This window comes from Tamandua tetradactyla, unplaced genomic scaffold (assembly GCF_023851605.1).
Source record: "Tamandua tetradactyla isolate mTamTet1 unplaced genomic scaffold, mTamTet1.pri scaffold_73_ctg1, whole genome shotgun sequence".
Classification (NCBI taxonomy): domain Eukaryota; kingdom Metazoa; phylum Chordata; class Mammalia; order Pilosa; family Myrmecophagidae; genus Tamandua; species Tamandua tetradactyla.
In genome coordinates this window covers 983,454-997,394 of record NW_027518403.1, presented here as the reverse complement: position 1 = coordinate 997,394, position 13,941 = coordinate 983,454, and the positions used below count along the sequence as shown (strand labels likewise).

Genomic DNA, 13,941 nt, shown 5'->3' with positions numbered 1-13,941 from the left:
GTTCCTCTGCACAAAAATATCACCCAGTTAGATCCACTTATGTTTTCCCTGTGCTCCTGACCAGACTCCTTGCCAGACTCCTTAGCTTTAACACAGCAGGGGAAAGTTATCAAAGGTCATGTGATTCTCTATCATACCCGGCATGGCCTTTTTCCAGAATCCAAGGAAAATGAGATTTCTCTCTTAACTCCAGAATGAGAATTTTTCCTGATTGTCCTCACTATTTAATCAATGAGTTTCCCTTCAACTTTTGAACAAATAACATGCTTTTATTAGGCCATCCTCCTGCAGTTTGGGGATTGCTACTACCACTGTGGTATGTTGACACTCATAACAATAACAAAAAGATTTATATTTTTCAAAAGCAAAAAAATACACAGGAAAATACTTGGTTATTTAACTTGAACAACTTAAAATGAATTTGTTGAAACCCATGGTTTAGGATTAGACTTGAATGCAAACTGACACTAGACCTCAGAGTTTTAAACTCAACAAACATCCTTATATATTTTCTGCATCTTTCCTCTACTGTTCCTTAATACTGCCACTGCTGCCAGTTTTTATACTACAAAATTGAATCCCCACAAAATTTCATGTTATACTAGTGAAGACTAAAATGTATCCAAACCTAAAAAGTGACATTTCATTTCCTGATTAATCTGCATGAGCTGGAACTCCAAGTTTTCTACTTGAATTAAAAAAAGAAATGAATTGACCTGAAGCCAAATGTTCTTGTTTAATTTAATTAGAGTTTCTCTTTATTATTGATGAATTCCAGTCATTTTTCTTCTCAGACATCAATGATCTTATAAGATAATAGTTTTGATGTTTATAATAGAAATAGTATATTTCAACAAGTGAACCAGCAAAATGACATTTTCTAGGATATGAGAAATTTCAGGAAGTGCTAAGAAACAATGGAAAGCTGAATTAACAGTCTAAATTCTGCCAATCTCTGTCACTAATATCTGCCTCCATGAGCTTGGAGATAAAGATGGTGCAGAATTATAACTGGAGTACTACTCAATGGGATGCAACCTAGGAATTGGTTGTTGACATATTCTCTGGTGTCATTGCAGTGGATGCATTTTCTTCTAATTCCTTAGGGATCAGTACATCACCAAATTCATAAGCTTCTTTTCAAAATTGAATTATAGGAATAATGCATATTCATTTAAGTATATATAAACTATAGAGTTTGAAAAGAAGGAACAATCCAGACATTTTTATTGTCAATTACATTCCAAATTCCACAAATTTATAAAGGAGAAACTTGGTAAGCACTAGCATAACCAAGCAGTGATTGTGACATCACCATGATGTCATGTGAACATCATGTGTTCCTTACATGCTGGTGTGATGTGAGGGGAATGGCACTTTACCCCTGTGATATTCTACCCCAAAACTCATAACATCAGTTTAATATCAGAAAATCATCAATAAATTCAGATTTAGGAATATTCTACAAGATGTCTAGCTAGTGCTTCTTACAATTATCAAGATCATGTAAAACAAGAAAAGAGTGAGAAACTGTCACAGACCAGAGGAGACTGGGGAGACATGGTAAGTAAATATAATGTTGTACACTGGATTGCATCCTGGAACAGAAGTAGAATTAATGGAAAAATTTGTGGAATTGGTGGAATCTAATAAAGTCTGATGTTTGATAATAGTAATGTATCACTGTTTCTTTGCTATTTTGATGTGTGATGATGATGAAAGATGTATGTGGCTCACTGGAGGAAGGGTGTATTGGAAATCACTGCATGATATTGGAAACTAATTTGTGTATCTGAAATTGTTCCAAATTAAAATATTTATTTTAAAACTGTTAACATTCACCCTGAATAGGCTCCTTTAATCTGCTCACCTCCAACACCAAAACCACCATCATCTTATGCCATGACACCATCATCTCTGACCTGAATGGTGTAAATATATAAGCAATTTCTCAATGTCTTCTTTTGCCCTCAGTAGACCACACATTCACCAGATTGCTTTTCAGTGCATATGGCTATGTGTGTACGGGGTAGTTAACATTTCTAAGTTCTTAATTGGTAATTATATAGTAGCTCATTTACTATGCATGAAAACTCACATGGTATTTCCAGATAATTCATCCATTTCACAAATGAAGTAAACAAGGCATACAGAGTATATTTTCTCAGGTCACAAAGTCATGATGTGGAGTTGCTGTGATTCAGATGCCCTTCTCCCCATGCATAGAGATGCTGCAGAAATAGAGCAACATAAGGACATACTTCAATCATAGTAATAATTTTAAGATTTGATTTATTACTTTCTTTAGGTATCTCCTTACTGCAGTTTTTACTCCCCCCTTTAACATATTGCATTTCTGCATTGTAAGTATCTAACTCAGTGCCCAGGTATATATTTAAAAAATGTGAAATGAATGCATGAAAATCAGCATCTGACATAATTTCCAAATCCAAAGTGTAATTTAGGAAACAATTTTGTATGCATTAACTCACTTGTTTTTTGAAATAGAAATGACACTAGCATGAGAGTTTAATATCTGCTTAGACATTGAATGCAATTTCCAAAAGAAAATACATTTCTAGATATTAGCATTATGTGAGCTATTGTGAGTATTCCAAGCCTGCATTGCTAATTTGAAGCAGAAAATGAATCATCCCCCATACATTTAACTCTCTGTGGTATTTATAATTGTCTATAACTTTCTATGCAATAAAGCACAATGAAAACTTTCTGCAAGTATAAGCTAATTACCAGTGGAAATACATAAATAAAGGTAGAATAATCCCTACTCAATGCTGTGTGTTTGAAACTGCAATCAAATCATCTCCCTGGAGATGTGATTTAATCAAGAGTGGTTGTTAAGTTGAATTAGGTGATGACATGTCTCCACCCATTTGGGTGGGTCTTGATGAGTTTCTGGAGTCCTATAAAACAGTAAACATTTTGGATAAAGGAAATTTGGAAAGAGCAGAGAATGTTGCAGCACCATGAAGCAGAGTCCATGAGCCAGTGACCTTTGGATATAAAGAAGGAAAATGCCTCTGGGGAGCTTCACAAAACTGGAAGCCAGGAGAGAAAGCTAGCAGATGATGTCATGTTTGCCATGTGCCCTTTCAGTTGAGCGAGAAGTCCTGACTGTACCTGCCATGTACCTTCTCACTTGAGAGAGAAACCCTGAACTTCATCAGCCTTCTTGAACCAAGGTATCATGACCATGGATGCATTTGATTGGACATTTCTATAGACTTGTCTTAATTGGGACATTTTCTTGGCCTTAGAACTGTAAACTAGCAACTTATTAAATCCCCTCTTTTAAAAAGGCCATTCTGTTTCTGGTATATTGCATTCCAGTAGCTAGCAAAAGAGAAGAGATTTGGGAGGTTTCTCCTCATTTACAGATTTCCATTTCATATTTAACACCTATTCCACTTTTAATTCTGGTAACCAGCAAAACTGTTGCCATTGAGAAACTACCCAGACCACTCAGGGAGCAAATGGCACAAAAGGAATGCATGTGTTTTTCTCACTAGCTGATATCACTCATCTAAAGTCTTCTTTTCCTGTACCTCAAGAAGACCCACAGAATTTTTCAGAAGTATTCAGCAGCATTGTTTTTCAGTTTACAGATCCACATGCGGTTGTGTACTGGCTGTTGTGGGGAACCCAACGTTCATCAGACTTTGCTCATTTGATGGAGAAAACGTGTCAGGGACCAGAGGATGACCCAAACAGAAATAAGCTGACTTTCCACCACTCTAAATAATGAAGGTGCTAAGTCATGATAGAGGCCCATTAATAGGGCTTGTTGACCATAATACTTGAAGCTTACCCACAAAAGGTGAGCTAACAGAAGTTGTAGCAGGAAACCTAGAAGATGGGTCAGTCCTCATTCATATCCATCAGCGGTTTGGTGAAGCTTTCTCAAAACTCACTAGCATCGATCAGGGAAGGTCAAAATCATACTCTAGATTCTGCAAACTTGGTCTTGCCTTTTTTGCCAACTATTCAAACTGAAGTTAGGGAAATGGTGGAAGGAGGGCAAGGACAGACTATTACTCAGATCTTAGCAGCAGCTCTTCAGTTTTGGGATGATCTAGAGAAGAACAAAAAGGAAAAGAAGAAATGTAAACTCATTCTACTAAAACTCTTTACTAAAAGGAATAACCTCTACCCTGACCAATTTATGAAGAGAGAAAAGGAAGAAGGGAAAACTATTTGTTATCACAAGAAGACAGAAGAAAGAACAATTAAAGAGCACTTGTAGAAAGACTCAAGGAGACTCAGGGAAAAAGGAAAATCCAGAAAACTAATGAATAAAATTTATGTTTTTAAGGAAACTCAGAGTTGGGAACTGCTGATACTGGTGTTATGTATGATTTTAAGTGATACTTTCATTGCAATTTACTTAGGAATTTCTCAGTTTGTTTCTTCTGATATATCAAAACAAGATGTTCATATTTTGGGTCAGTATTGTTTCTATGTACATGTTTCTTTTCCTTCACAATTCCCATATGGATGGGTCTTCTGACTGTGGGACAGGTATTTTTTTTTAATTTTTCTAATTTTCCTATAAAAACTTTGGAGTGTGACTTGTCACACAACATAAAGGCTACCATATTCTGTTCTCCACAAGGTGTTTGAGGAGCTCCTGGGAAGAAAAAGGCATATGATGTGGTTACTACAGGCCTTCTGAAAAAAAAACAGGGAACACAGTAGAGAGTGGCAGTATCACACCAAGCTGGAAAAGCCCTCAAAGTACAATGAAACTGGTCCATCTTTTGGGGCTCTAGAGAATGATACTGGATTAATTTGAGGTAATAGAACAACAACAACAACAAAACATTTTACCAAAAGGGTAGCATGGGCATGTGTAAAACAGTTTCATTTGTCATGAGCTCATGAGAAGAAATAAAACCAGTTATAAAAGGACTAGAAAAAAAAGTAAAACAAGGATGCTCACTCCATAATACTTCCAGTAAAAAAAATGAAGGTAAACTTGATTTAAGATAAAAAAGAATGGTCAATCACTATTTTAATTTGTATAAGATCATACGGAGGTAAATAAATTTATTGTTGCATCAACCCCTGTAGTTCCTAATACTGCAACCATTCTTCTGCTGACTTTAGTACTGTCATCAGCAGCTTTGCTCTGCATGTAGGTGATCTATATTCTGCTTCTAAATATTTTTTTCTTTCATTCTGTCTGTGGTAGTTAGATTCAGTTGTCAACTTGGCCAGGTGAAGGCACCTACTTCTGTTGCTGTGGACATGAGCCAATGGTACGTGAACCTCATCTGTTGCTGATTACATCTGTAGTTGGCTAGGAGGTGTGCCTGCTGCAATGAATGACATTTGACCTAATTGGCTGGTGCTTAAATGAGAGAGTGCAACATAACACAGCCCAAGCAGCTCAGCATACTCGTCTCAGCACTCGCAGTTCAGCCCAGGCCTTTGGAGATGCAGTGAGGAATCACCCTGGGGAAAGTTGTTGGAACCCAGAGGCCTGGAGAGAAGGCCAGCAGAAATTACCCTGAGCCTTTCCATGTAAGAAAGAACCTCAGATGAAAGTTAGCTGCCTTTTCTCTGAAGAGCTAACAAAATAAATCTCCTTTTATTAAAAGCCAATCCATCTCTGGTGTGTTGCATTCTGGCAGCTAGCAAACTAGAACACTGTCCCTGTAGTGGACAAATCTAAACTCTGTTTGGGTTTAGTTCTTTAAAAAGTCCTGTATTTTCAGCAAAGTATTCCTCAAGGGTTTTGGAACACCTCTATTTTATCTACTCTTTCACAGAAAAACTTGGAGGAATGTGCTCAGATATTAATGGTTTGTTGATATTCTAAGAAACTAAAGATAAATTCAAAAACTAATACTTTAGCTTTAGTACCTTTCTTGCTTCACAGGGGCATAAGGCCTCACTAAGGAAATTATATTGCCACACTGGGGAACAATATTTAGGACATTTATTGTCAGTTGAAGGCCACAAAATATTATCTAGGAGTCACCAATTTTTCAAATAAATAAAAAATATCTGTTCATCATACATATTTGATAATGTGTACTGATGGTTATATGGTTAAAATGAAGTGGCATGCCTAGGGTTCCATGCTGTGGTAACTAAATAAATTTTGTAAGTTTTTATTTTTCTGGAATTCAGTCTGCATAAACCAAAGCTAATTGCAGTTACTAGAGCTGCAGTTATGTTTCTGTACTCAAATAGATATAGATATATATGATATAAATATATAGATACAGATACAGAAACAGTTATCAAAATAGATGTAGACAATATATATACATATATAAAGTATATATAGAGTATTGATACATATATATATCTGTATATGTATATCTATCTCTATATATATACATATATATATATCTTTAGCAGATAGACAAAAATATGCTGGAATGCAAAAGCAGAGGTCCATGTAGAAGAAACCTCTGAATAGTGTCTTCCTACATCTTTAGATAAGCAGTTCATGATTATAATTAGCAATCAATGAATGTAACACCTCCAACAACTAGTAGATTAAAAAAGTAAAGACATGATCATATAAATATTTTTAGGATCAATTTCTGGTAAAATTCAACACCAGTACCTGATTAAAAAGTGGTTAGAAGGGGCAGTGCAGTGGTGGCTCAGTTGCATAATTCTTGCCTGCCATACAGGAGACCCAGATTTGATTCCTGGAGACTGCCCATACCAAAAAAGAAAAAAAGTGGTTAGAAAATTAAAATTAGAAGTGAATTTCTTAATTTGATTAAGTTGATTCACATGATATATAAAAACTTCATACTTAATAGTGAAACAAATTATTTCTTTTTGAAAACATAAGATGATATTGTCAACTTTCTTTTTTTGACAATCATACTGAAAATTTTAAACAGCATGATTGGGTAAACTTATTGGTACCTATAAGCATAGATAGACAGGAAGAGAATATTTATAGCAAAACAAAAACAAACATTAAATCATTTTTTCATAGTATATGACATTTTACAGAAACAATTTAAAATAATACTCAGATAAGAGATTTCCAAGGTTGCTAGATAAATAAAAAATATATAAGAATTAATGGTATGTTTATATATGAGCATCATAAAAATTAAAATTTAAAAAAATAAAATACTTATAATAGTATTAAATATAAGAGATACCTAAGAACAAATCATAATAAATTGTTTAATTTCTCTAAATTTATAATTACAAAAATATGTTAAGGGAATTTAAATTGTACCTAAATAGAGTTCTACTATATTTGCAGGTTAAAGAGAATCAATGTTATAAGTGTGACCATTCTTCCCAGATACATTTTATTCAATCCATTCAATTCCAATAAAAAATCAAATTGTTTTTATTATCATTATTAGTATTTCCCTTTGATTTGATAAAATATTCAGGGGAAAATGAAATCATAAGGCTTTGTTTGATAAAAAAAAAAAATCAAGACTAGTTTAAATCTATGGTGTTCTAGGTTACTAGCTGCCAGAACACAATATACCAGAAACAGAAAGCTTTTAAAAATGGGAATTTAATAAGTTGCAAGTTCACAGTTTATAGGCAATAGAAATGCCCCAATAAGCAAGTCTTAGAAATGTCCAATCTAAGGCATCCAGGGAAAAATAGCTTAGTTCAAGGAGGTTGATGAAATTCAGGATTTCTCTCTCAAGTGGAAAGACACATGACAAACACAGTCAGAGTTTCTTTCTCATTTGGAAGGACACATGGTGAATATGGCATCCTCTGCTAGCTTCTTCTCCTGGCTTCCTGTTTCATGAAGCGCCTCTGGAGATGTTTTCCTTCTTCATTTCCAAAGTTTGCTGGCTGGTGGATTCTTTGCTTCTCATGGCTATGATGTCCTGCTCTCTCAGAATCTCTTGCTTTCTCCAAAATATTTCCTCTTTTATAAGATTCCATAAACTAATCAAGATCCACCCAAATGTTTAACAATCAAGAGTTGATTGAGTCACATCTTCAGGGTGATGATCTAATTATAGTCTCAAACATACAGTACTGGATAGTGATTAAAAGAAGCAGCTACCTTTACAAAATGGGATTAGGATTTAAACATGGCTTTTTAGGGTATATACATCCTTTCAAACCAGCACATTCCACCCTCTGGACCTTAAAAAAGATATGTTTTTCCCAAATACATAATACATCCATTCCATCACAATATCAGAAAACTTAAGCTATTCCTGTAACATTACAAATATAATAAAAGGTTAAAACCAGTACAAAATCTCAAAGTTAGTTGCAGACCTGGTGTGTTCAAAATCAAAGTTCTCCTCTGATTCTGGAACTGTAAAAACTCAAAACAAGTTATTTGCTGCCAACATACAAAGGAGGAACAGTCACAGGATACATATGCACATTTCCATAGGGAGGAAGAAACACAGGGGTCACTGGACCCGTACAGTTTCAAAAACCTGTAGGGCAAAGACCATTAGATTTCAAGCTTTCAGAGTCATTTATCTTTGGGGATTTAGAAAGCAGCAGTCTCACCCTTTCCAAAGGCCTGTACAGAGACCTGCCTCTTTCCAAATGCAAACTTGAGGGATATTAGGGAGACCAACTTTTTCTTGGCTCCACCTCTCCAAGGATCATGGCTGTACCCAGGCTCTGTGCCATCTCTAGGGCACACACTCAACCCTTCCATGTGGTGGCAGCCAGGCTCTCCCCAGGCCCCAAGGAATGTGCTTTGCCTTCTCCAAGGCCTGAAGTGACATGACTCTTCCACTGTGAGAAGCTGGAAGGCCCATCCTCTGCATCTGGGGCAAACTTGAACTCATGGGCTTGGGTGGGTCTGCTCTCCTGGCCCAAATCTTCTTGACCTCAGACCTCAGTCTCAATGGTTTTGCCTCTGAAGTTATTTTTCCTCCAATGTATCCCTTCTCGGAACCCCCCAGTCCAGACTGACAGCAACTCTGTTTATACAGGTCCCACAACACTCTCATTGGCTTTCTATGCAGTAGCCTTGGATCATGCCCATCAGATATAGGAGTTTCCACAAATCCTTCCTGGATACTCCATGTCCAATCCTGGCTTTCTCTGAAATGGCTGGCTGGTTTCACATTTGGCCAAGACCTTATGTGGGGCACTATTCTCTGGTGTCTCCCTTCCTGGAGGCTCAAAATTTTTCAGAATACCAATTTCTAGTTTCTTTGCACCCAAGAGTTCAGTTCTCAGCTTATCTCCTTCCTATTGCATTTCACTATAAGCTGTGAGGAGAAACAAGGCTGCACTTTCCACATTTAATTTGGAAATCTCTTCTGCTAAATATCCAAGTTCATGGCTTTTAAAATTGGTCTTCCAGTCAAAGCCACTAGTCAATTTTGCCAGAATATCTGTTATTTTAAAACAAGGATTGCCTTCCTTCCAGTCTGCAATAGCACACACCTATTTCTGTCTAGAGCCTGGTCACAGGTATCTTCAGAGTTCACATTTCTACCAACAGCCTCTTCAAAGCATTCTAGGCCTTCTCTATCAGGCCTCTCCATAACTCCTCCAGATTCTTCCCCTTATCCTTTTAAAATGTTCCAACATGTTTGATATCTGCAAATTGCAGCAGCACCCCACTCTCCAGTACCAAAATCTGTTATAGTTTACTAGCTGCCAGAATGCAATATACCAGAAACAGAAGGGTTTTAAAAATGGGAATTTGATAAGTTGCAAGTTCAGTCTATAGGCCATGGAAATGTTTCAATTAAGCAAGTCTATAGATATGTCCAATCTAAGGCATACAGGGAAAAATAACTTGGTTTAAGGAAGCCGTTGAAGTTCAGGGTTTCTCTCTCAAATGGAAAGGCACATGGCAAGCACAGTCAGAGTTTCTCTCTCATCTGGAAAGGTACATGGTGAACATGGTCAGGGTTTCTCTCTCATCTGGAAGGGCACATGGCGAATATGGCATCATCTGCCAGCTTCTTCTCCTGGCTTCCTGTTTCATGAAGCTCCCCAGGAAGCATTTTCCTTCTTCATTTCCAAAGGTCCCTGGTTGGTGGACTCTTTGGTTCTCATGACTATGTCATTCTTCTCTCTCAGAATCTCTCACTTTCTCCAAAATGTATTCTCTTTTATAGTATTCCCATAAACAAATCAAGACCCACCTGAATGGGTGGAGATGTTCCACCTAATCCAGTTTAATAATCACTCTTGATTGAGTCACATCTCCAGGGAGATGATCTAATTATAGCCTCATACAGTATTAAATAGGGATCAGAAGAAATGGGTGCCTTTTCAAAATAGGATTGGGATTAAAACATGGCTTTTTAGGGTACATGCATCCTTTCAAACCAACACATATGTTAAATAATTCAATGTGATATTGTTGTAAGGAACAATTAAGAGTGCAGTGGAACATGAGTCCAGAAATAGGCTTTGCTAAATTGAATGCTTTGTATTGGAGATTACACTAGAGATCTGTGGGGAATGCTTCTCAGCTAATGCAGGTGGGATCATTGAATATCCTTATTGTGCCATACATCAAAATGATACAGCAACTAGAATAGTAATAAAATGACAAAGGGAAATACATACTCAAGCTTAAACATAACTTTTATAAGCTAATGTGCCTCAGAATACGCTTCAGTATGGGAAAGGATTTTTTAAACAAGATATACATCTATGCACACAAACATGCATACATAAAATACTCCCCATAAAGAAAAGATTAATACATTTGTTTTCACTAAAATAATGAACTTCTACTTATAAAAATATATTGTAAGGCATTGGTTTATACATTCCAGATTCCTTCTCTTCCATGTTTCCTCACCAGCTGCTGACTGACCCACAGTAAAGGCCACAGATCTGTTTTATGTTTATTTTGTTTGTTTTATAGCAGTTTTTCACTTCAGTTACCAATTTCTATGTCATTAAGCTTCTGCTGCATAGTAGAATATCTTAAAATCTTAATGAAAAAATTAAATATAGGTTTCTTGATCATAAAACTTTAGGGGTAAGTTGATATTACTGTGTTACACTTTAGGTAAAGTGTCAGTGAGGATGGCCATGGTCCACTCTATTTCTTCTGAGAGTAGTAGCATACCTGAGGTATAGTCTCTTATAATGATGGCAGAAGCAGAGGAGGGCAAGCAGAAATAAACCAGCACATTGCAAGTCTCTACTCATTTTATGTACACTAACATTCCCAGTTGAAAATGGAATTTCAATTCCCCTGTGGAGTAAGTAGAGGGAAAGATATACATATTCAGAACAATAATCTAATCTAAATTGATATATTCATATTCATTAAAAAAATTCTATGCAACCATAAACTTGAAGGAAATGCAGTTACATGATCAAATTGATGAATATTGTGGAAAAGAAGCAAGTTCCAGCTGCAATGACATTTTTCTCCATAGCAAAACTTAAGAGTCATTGCTGTATCTTATCTTATAGGAACAAAAACAAACCAAAAGGAGCAACCCCCCTCTTTTTGCCCTTGTTTTACATTCACATGTTGGTACCCTACATTAGTGACATCTAAAACTTTGAATTTTGAATAAGAACATTATTCAACACAGCCTAGACCAAGTGTATACCTCTTTTGATCTGGTACTGTGTTAATTTTATTATCACCTGAGCAAATTATAGACATGGATTCAAGTTTGGTTCATTTATGTGTGAGGTGAAACCAAAAATTATTTCAACATATTTAAAGTGTTGAAGGAAAAAAAATCTGTCAATCAAGAATTCTATACCCAATAAAACTCTCCTTCTAAAAATGAGGAAAAAATTAAAGCATTCCTGAGTATATGAAAGCTGAAGGAGCTTTTCACCCCTATCTCTGTTCTAGAAAAAAACACTAAAATGAGTTCTTCAGATTAAAAGGAAAGGAAAAAAATGGGAAATTGAAGCTATATGAAGAAATAGAGATCTCCAATAAAGGGAGATGCATGAGTTAATATAAATGTCAATATTATTGTATTTTTAGTTAGTAAGTCTTTCATTTTACTTTTTATATTACTATAATACAAGTACATAAAATATTATAAATCTTTGTTTTTGGACATACAGTCTAAAAAGAAATTTCATGATTAAAACAACATAAAAAAGCCCAGACAGGTATGAAAGCATGACTTATATATGCTATTGAAGTAAGAATGATATTGCTTCCAACAAGATATAAGTTTAGTATATTAAATATGAGCCCCATTGCCATGACCAGTGCAGCTCAGTGCCAGGACTGAAGGGAGGTGTGAGGCAAGGGGAAATTGAGAAAGGAACACAGGAGACAAAGATGTAGTTAAAGATGGAACCAGGTGGTACTCAGCTCGGATGGAGACTCAAAGACTCTGAGAGGTTCAGCACTGTTTATTTTATAGGGCTGCAAGATAAAGAAAGTAAAAAATGTAACTAAAGAATGGGGAAGGAGGAAGCTTGGGCTGAACCATCTGCTTCCTTGTGACTGGATGAGTCAAAAAGTTTCACAGACTCAAGCAGCTTTGAAACATTTTAGCCATTTCAGGACATCAGATGCCTTTTCCCACAGAGACAGCTTTGCTGTATCTCTGCAGTGAGCATGTGACCTCTGTCTCATCCACAGTCAACAGCCTATGATACCTTCAAATAAATTATCTAAAATATACCCAAAGGAATGAGAAATTATGCAAGATAGTTGACTACAAAAGGTCAAGTAGGTATAAATAGAGTCAGTAATATTGGAAATGAGGGACAATGAAGACATAAGACATAGAAAAAGTGAACAGCAAAACATTAGAAGTAAGCCATGACATCAATAATTTTTTAAAATGAAAATTTATTAAAATTTCCATTTACAAAAGAACAGTTTTTCAGAATAGATTTAGAAAAAGAAATCATGATCTAACTCTATGTTATCTACAGGAGAGTCACTTTAGTTCCAAAGACACAAATAAGGTGAACATGAAAAGTTGGAAAAAGATATTCCATGAAAATAACCAAAAGACAGTTGAGGTAGATATATTCACATCAGACAAAATACACTTTAAGTCACAGTTGCTACAAGACATTTTAAATTATATAGATACAATATATAATCACAAATTATATATTGAATAGAGGGTTGATTCATCAAAACATATAACATTATAAAAATATATTTCCTAACAAGAGAGTTCCAGAAGGTAGCAACTGAACATTGACATAACTTAAGGGAGAAATAAACAATTCTAGAGTAATAGCAGGAGACTTCAATGTGTCAATTTCAATAGTGATTAAGCTATCTAGACAGATGATCAATAAGAAAATAGAGGACTTGAACATCAGTATAAATCAACTAGACCTAACAAGTATATATAAAACTCTCCACACATGAACATCAGAAAACTCATTATTCTCAAGTGTACAGAAATCATTCTCCAGGATATATCATATACTAAATCTCAAAACAAATCTCAATCAATGTTTGGAATAATACCATGAATTTTCTAAGACTAATATGAAATGAAGCTGGAAATCAACAAGAGAAGCTAAACTGGAAAATACTAAATGTGTGAAAATTAAACAGCACACTATTAAACATCAAATAGATCAAAGAAGAAATCGCAATTGAAAGTTGAATATGAATATGGATGAATGAAAATGAAAACACAACATACCAAAGTGTATGGGATCTAACACAGGCAGCAATCAGAGTGAAATTTAGGCTTTAATATCATCACTTGAAAAAAAAACACATAGAAGACACAATTGATTAAAATTAGAAATGAAAGTAAATCATTGTTAGTGATCTAACAGAAATAAAAAGGATGATAAGAGAGTATTATGAAAGTAATTTTCATTATCTATGAACTAATTCAGCTAATTATTATCTAATAATAGATAATAATTTCATTATCTATGAATAATAAAGAATTCTTTGAAACACACAAATCATCTAAACTGACACAAAAAGAAAATTTCAACAAACCAATAGCAAATAAACATAATGAATCAGTAAACATAAACCTCCCA

At 35.2% G+C, this 13,941-nt stretch overlaps 1 protein-coding gene across 7 annotated transcripts in view; it reads right to left on the bottom strand.

The window, feature by feature from the left end:
* Nucleotides 1-13,941, bottom strand: part of LOC143673270 (olfactory receptor 5D18-like) — a 72,424-nt gene that overhangs the window by 22,377 nt on the left and 36,106 nt on the right. For 2 of the 7 annotated variants that reach the window (XM_077147568.1, XM_077147571.1), the window contains exons 3-6: nt 11,054-11,182; nt 6,602-6,696; nt 3,830-4,093; nt 2,099-2,231 (exon numbers count right to left, since the gene is read on the bottom strand). The gene's annotated coding sequence lies outside the window, so the exon portion shown is untranslated. Of the gene's footprint in view, nt 1-2,098; nt 2,232-3,829; nt 4,094-6,601; nt 6,697-11,053; nt 11,183-13,586; nt 13,774-13,941 lie in introns of those variants that run through there. The other 5 variants (XM_077147569.1, XM_077147570.1, XM_077147573.1 and 2 more) reach the window with 4 other exon arrangements.